This window comes from Schistocerca cancellata, chromosome 2, assembly GCF_023864275.1.
Source record: "Schistocerca cancellata isolate TAMUIC-IGC-003103 chromosome 2, iqSchCanc2.1, whole genome shotgun sequence".
In the NCBI taxonomy this organism is placed as follows: Eukaryota; Metazoa; Arthropoda; class Insecta; order Orthoptera; family Acrididae; genus Schistocerca; species Schistocerca cancellata.
In genome coordinates this window covers 664,867,580-664,874,568 of record NC_064627.1, presented here as the reverse complement: position 1 = coordinate 664,874,568, position 6,989 = coordinate 664,867,580, and the positions used below count along the sequence as shown (strand labels likewise).

The 6,989-nt window shown below is 41.9% G+C and overlaps 1 non-coding gene across 1 annotated transcript; it reads left to right on the top strand.

The window, feature by feature from the left end:
• The first annotated feature begins 6,470 nt into the window (after window positions 1–6,470).
• On the top strand, window positions 6,471–6,542 carry Trnap-cgg (transfer RNA proline (anticodon CGG)). Its single transcript has one exon. It is a non-coding gene; the product is annotated as a tRNA-Pro (tRNA).
• Window positions 6,543–6,989: the final 447 nt, after the last annotated feature.

Sequence of the window (6,989 nt, the reverse complement as noted above, 5' to 3'; positions counted from 1 at the left end):
AACAGACCTACTAGTCACCCACAGTCTGAATTCCTGCACTACATAATATATTCTTCTCTGTAAGGTGTACGTGGCAGAAAAAAAACTTAAATTGAAAAGATTCATCACATTTCGGGAGAGCCCCTCCTTTAGATCAGATTTGACATTCTCTTACACGGAGGATGCGCAAGACTCTTCGAAAGTATTTTTCGGTGAACTGAGCAATCGCGTATATCTGTCGAGGAACCGTACATTGTGCTTTTACTTCCACATTCAACTAGCAGTTTCTTAAGCTTCGTGGTGTAGCTACCGGGAAGCAAAATCCACATTTTGTCTCTTCTGCTTTAGGACGGGTTTTGTGCCCTTGTTGTTTTAAAGTGTATAGTTGTTGGTTGATGAAAACGGCTGAGCGACGAAGTTACCTGTACAGTACGAGAAAAAAAAAACAACTTGGAAACTGAATAAACCAAAAATATAATAATTTGCGCCTTAAAAGGTAACTAAAAGGAAAGATAAAGGAGATGAGTATATTTCATGACCTAATACGTCCTTCAAGCAGACGGCTGAGAGAATGAATTCAGGGCAGTGTAAAGCCTGTCGAAGGCACTGTTCTTGGGACGTCGTTATACTGACGCGCCACAGAGAAATCTTTTAGCTTTTTTTCGGTGGCTTGTCATCATGAAACTGCAGAATTCCGCTGCGTTGCTACTCCACTGAGGGCTTCTTCAAAGACTCCATGTCTTTTTGCAAAGGCATTAGAAAATGGTACAATCTTCTCTAGAGTGGCGATGCGTTGGGACCGATAGTGAACTTAGAAAGATTAGCAAAACTGTTGTTCAACAAATGATTGCTACAAGGGCAATGTTTTACGTAATGGCTGTCTTGACAAGCTCTGAATGGCACCTTTGACTCAGAAACAGACAGAATAGCTGTCAGTGCAAATCTCAACACACACTTCCAGAACGGTAATAAATTTCTCACAGAGTTCTTTAGCTTTATGAGCAAGAGCGATTTCTGTTCAACAACGGTCTTCGTTTGTATCATCTAACGTACCATTGTCATGTAAACACCATTCGACGTTATCGCAGTACAACACTAATAGGAATGGTAAGACTAGTATCGTCGAATCGATGTGAGTAATGTATTCCTTCGAAGAACAAGTCGATATGCTGCTCATTTACGGAGAATGCCAACGAAATTCACTGAGAGCTAGAGACTTATGCGCTGAAAGATACCATCAACGTACTCACCCTACACGTCGTACATTTAAATATATGTATTATAAATAGAGAACAACTGGCTCTATAATGCATCGGAAACATATCCGGCAAAGGAAAGTTACTAACGAGAAAACGGAAATCGTTACTCTTGCCACTGTGGTTCGAGATCCTTGTCTTAGTTCGCGTCAAAACACAAGCGAATCTGCCATGAGCCAGAGTAGCGTTGTTCGTGTTCTGCATCTCCATAACTATTCTTACTGTATCAGTCCCCACCAAGAATTAACTGGTATGGATTGTATGCATTGCCTTGAATTCTGCCGATGGGTTCAACTTCAGATTCAGAGGGATGACACATTTATTAATTTGATTTTATTTACTGACGAGACTACATTCACGAACCATGTAAATATTAATTTGCATAACATGCAGTATTGGGCAGCTGAACATCCATGCTGGCTGCGGCAAGTTGCACACCAAAAATCGAGGTCCTGAATGAATGTGTGAGATCCTGGAGGACAGAGTTATAGGCCCTTATTTTATCGAAGGAAAGCTTAATGGTAGGAACTACACCACATTCCTGCAAGAAACATGAGGCGGGTTACAGGAAGAAATACCGTTAGGAACAAGGAACAGAATGTGGTATCAACACAATGGGTATCCGGCACATTTCTCGCTGATGGCTAGAAATGTGTTGCAGAGACAATTCCCAAATCGTTGGATTTGACGTGGAGGAGATGTGTCGTGGCCAGCTCGTTCGCCATACTTGACGCCTCTGGACTTTTTCTTGTAGGGATTCGTAAAAGACATTGTTTATAAAGACGTTCCAAGTACACCTGAAGATATGCGAGAGAGAATTGTCAGAGCATATGCTTCGATAAGTGCAGATGTGATAAGGAATACCACTCAGTCCATGATAAGAAGATTGCATCACTGCATTGTACTAATGGTCACCACTTTTACCACCTTCTGTAAATGGACGTTCATGCCACTTTTGTGACCTTCGTTGACCTTCTCAGACCTTAATGTTACACATCATTGGATTCATCTCGATAGCATCCCATTAAAAAAAAAACAAAGTTGAGCTTCATATCTCTGTAGCGACCCCACCTAGCAACAGAAAAACCAACGTCATATTATGGCCCACGTTGTCCCATGCAACTTTTGTTCCCCAAACATTTCAGCACCTATGATACTTTCGGAGTTATTCTTGGTGACAATAGTTAGTAACTCACCCTGTATAGTCTTAGTAAAGCCACTTGTATCAGACGGGCGATACTGAAAAGTGAAACCGTTGTTGCAAAGGCTACCATTACAGTTCACTTTTGACAAGTGTGAAAACACCCATTTTTCCCTAATATTCGCTGCTGACAGCGACCCATTGTAATAAGAATGTACATACAATTAAAACCGTTTTTAAAATTTGTTTTACCAGTTGCACGTCGCACACAAATAAATATGTTTTGTTTTACTCACAGATGACATGCCGTTGGTACAAAAAACGATTTTTTTGTTAGTGCAACATTGCACAACGTTCATGGAAAACCTTGAAAAAAAATCACTTCAGCATATCTTTCAAGAAACAGCCATTAAGAGAAATTTATCACTTGCAAAGCATTCATTCGAAAGTTTGAGAATTATGTTTGTCATGTAGTTAATAAAAGCGACAAAGTCTCACAACTTTGACGTCGCCATAATTTACACAATTTAATATGGAAATTTGCCCTGGGAATTATCAATGTTTCATTTCACACTACGATCGTGAACACAGATCAGCACACTACTGCTAACGGGGCGTGTAAACGCAAGCTCTTTCTCTCGTTGTTTCCGCAAAAGTTCGGGAAAAGTCAATCTTTCTGTAATTTTTTCCTTAGCGATGGGGTTTTTCCCTTCCCTTCCCGTCTTGCGCAACTCAATTTCCCGAGATCAGCGGCTTCTGCCTGTGGACTTGGGAACAGTGCCGGATGTGTTGCTGTCAGCAGGCAGGCCTGCACTCTGCCGCTGCCTCCTAGCGTTAGCCAGACGTCAGGCGGCCAACAGAGGAGTGTCCTGTGGTAAACACAGTCCTCTGGTAGTCCTTGCTTTCCAGGTCCACAGTTCTTATGCTACTTTATCATACGGAACTGGTTGGTTGGTAAATTTGCAAATTGGTAGGGGAACACGGGGCATAATGGGATTGCGGGGCACAACGGTATCGTGCTCTCTTCTAGACTGGAGAGCGCTGCGGCCTATCGTAGTGACGTGCTGCTATTCTCTGAAAAGAAGGGAAGGTGCGGCAGACAGTTTTACTCGGTTTAGAGTGTGAATTGTAATTGAGCGGTGGTCGTTCACATTTCCAGCTGTGCTTCTATAATTTTTGGTGACTTTAACGCGAGGTAAGCCGTTAATTGTTTATTGTACGCCTCTGAATGATAAGTAATCTTAAAGTGCCTTCCGTTCACTATACGTTAGTTATATAATATGTTTAAATCCGTCAGCCGGCCGTAGTGGCCGAGCGGTCCTAGGCGCTGCAGTCTGCAACCTCGCGACCGCTAAGGTCGCAGGTTTGAATCCTGCCTCGGGCATGGATGTGTGTGATGTCCTTAGGTTATTTAGGTTTAAGTAGTTCTAAGTTCTAGGGGACTGATGACCTCAGAAGTTAAGTCCCATAGTGCTCAGAGCCATTTGAACCATTTTTTAAATGCGTCAGTTATTACTCCCCATAGAAGTTGTTAACGTGAAATGTGCTCCTGGAGTGGAAGCGGACGGGGCGGAACTGGATAGTGTTCCGTTATGCCCAGCCATTTTTGATGCAAGTGGATTTCGAACTACGTGCTTCTTGTTTTTCCCTAGCCTTTCCAGATGGTGTGAACTTACATTTAAAAGCTGATAGGCAGGAATGGGATACTAAATCAACGGAAATGGCAGTTTCAGCTGTTGTCTGAAATGGGAGTTTAAAAAAAAAAAGAATCAGAGGAGTCTAACGTACCCAAATCAACGTTGGAAAGATCAGGTTTAACAGAGAAAATTGTCTGAGCGGGACTGTGTTACATGATTTGTTACTAGGCATCCTACGTTGTCTATTCGTAAGCCTGAAAAATATATTTCCTACATGTTCAAAATGTTAAACTGTGTGTGAATTCCTAAGGGACGAAACTGCCGAGGTCATCGTTCCCTAGACTTACACACTGCTTAAACTAACTTATGGTAAGAACAACAAAGTCACACCCATGCCCGTGGGAGGACTCAAACCTCCAGCGGGAGGAACCGCGCAATCCGTGACATGGCGCTTCAAACCGCTCGGCCACTCGGCGCGGCTTTGCTGCATGAGTAATGGCATTCAATGAAGTAACAGTAGCTTGGTCTTAAGCGTTAAAAGTGTTGAACATTTATTAAAATGACATTAATGATTTTTTTAAGGATACCATAATTCTCAGCCTAAATTGTTCATTAAACCATATTTGTCTTAGTTTTGATATTGTATTCCTAATAATTTCAACGTTCATACAATAATTTCATAGAAATTGCCTTATCCCATTTGCCCCGTGTTCGAGACAAAGCCGGAAATATGCAGTCATCTCATTAAAAAAATGTAAAAAATACATAGCATACGGTTCTAAGTTGTTTTCATGTAAGGTGCGACAGGTTATACTACAAGGTGATTGTTTTTATACCGTTAAGATGTGTTCCTTTGTGTTTCTTTAATTTACAAAAACTGTTGAAAATTAAGTATCCCTTCTGCCCCGAGTTCCACTATGACGAAAACAAGAATGCTTTGACCAGACTTTCACTCCGTGACTCCTTCCGTCTCACCCCATCCGCCGCACTGGATCCACGCCTTTACATACGAACCGCTCTGGCGGCAGAGAGCAACAGCGTCCTTACACAGGAACAAGGCGAAAGGAAAAAATGTAATGTAGTAAGGTAGTTTCCTTTTAAGAAAATGATTTAAAAGCCGGTATAATACAGGTTTTTAAGTGGGTTGGAATTTAGATGTTTTTTATAGTTACTTATAACTCGTCATTCGTCTTCCAAAATATTAAAAATACTCCATACACAAGATTAGCCACTCACTGCCCCCCCCCTCCCCCCCACCCCGCAGAAACACTATCGTATGAGTGCCCTTGGCAGAGAAGTCAGTGTAGAAATCCATGGTCCCTATCGAAGGGGTTGCCTAGTAGCTGGCACAGACCTCTTCAGCTTCAATGCACTGTAGCGGTGATAGGTGACAGTTCTTACTCGAACTAAGATGGGTGTTAATATTCGTACAGTAGATTATTCTGTATTTCTCTGCTTTCACAAAAAAGTACTCATTTAATTGAAAACAATCAATAAGTAGACACGTGTTAAGTACTTCTATTTTGCTCATTTGCTATGGTACGACTTCTGACATTCCTAATTGTCATGCCTCAAAATATCGTTATCTGCAGGAAAACAAAGATTTTTAAAATTATTTGACGACTAAATTGGCGTCGCAACTCGAAGCAAATTTGTTTAATATTGAGGTAGTCTAGGCGGTATTTCAGGTGAATGATGCGTTGGAATATAAATGTCGTATTATGTTCATTTCTTAAAGAAACCTTAACTTTCTTAGTGTTTCGTGTTTCTAAAGAAAGTAAAATACAACTGCAACGCAAAAGGAAATTAAAAGCAGTGTCATACCTACCGTCGTCCGTGCCAGATAATATGAAAGGTTTTGTAAATATTGATTTCAAGACGTCAGTAACTGTAGTTGTCGTACAGGAAACACTCGTATCACTTCGAAAGTGTGCAACGGCATTGCTCAGAGTTTGCTTGTGGATACTAAATTATCCCCTGCGTATCGAAAGCGTGAGTGCGCACATAAAGTGATATCCTTGAACGCCAGAATGTTTTAGTCCGACTGAGCAGAAGAACTAGAATCCCACAAACTTAACCTTCGGCCGCGGCACAAAAATGCCTGAAATACGGTAGAGAGGAGAAATGATGCTGACTTCCGAACAGAATTATATTGATTTACGCGGACACAGTTTTCGGCTCCAAAGAGTCAACAGTAATTGAATCATTCGACAGCTGATGTCGTTGAAGACCTCACTCGGCTGGAAACCAGACAACCTTATATCACAACAACTCGTTAGGAAAGGAAAGTTTACCAGGATCAACTAGTATGTGAGCGGACGTGAGCCGCCTGTACGGAAAACAGTGCAAATCGTGCGGCATGAACTGATGCGATGGCTAAACTGGTCACGAGATCGCAGTTTTCTGCACCGTGTGATCTACTTGTACCTCTTTATATCTTCCAGAAACATTCAGTGTGGCTCGTTGGTCTAGGGGTATGATTCTCGCTTCGGGTGCGAGAGGTCCCGGGTTCAAATCCCGGACGAGCCCACATGATTTTTGCTTTGGTCCACCCCTTTCAAGACCTGAAGGGGACGCGCGAGTTGCACGGGAAATTGGGCCCTGTCTCGTCTCCTAGAGTCTGCGCAAGCACGTGAGTCCAAACTGCTAGAAAGGAACGAGTGTTCCAATTTAAGGGCAAAGCAACGTCAAAGTCACTAGAAATAAAACACAAGCACACAACACAATTCCATTTTGTTCCAGCTGCAGTTTTTAAAGACTTCTCGTATGGTAGGTGGCTCCAAAGTAACTATAGAAGGATGTTAGTTTTAATATTTAGGTGCTGCGCCATGCAGCCAGCGCAATTCATTAACGGAGAATAACATACTCAAAATCACCCTAGCACTATTTTTTTCGTTCTTTATAGCTTAATTACGTTAAAGCACCACATAGAGTGTTAAAGCTGGGCCTAGTATTCCGAAAGAATACTGGAATTAC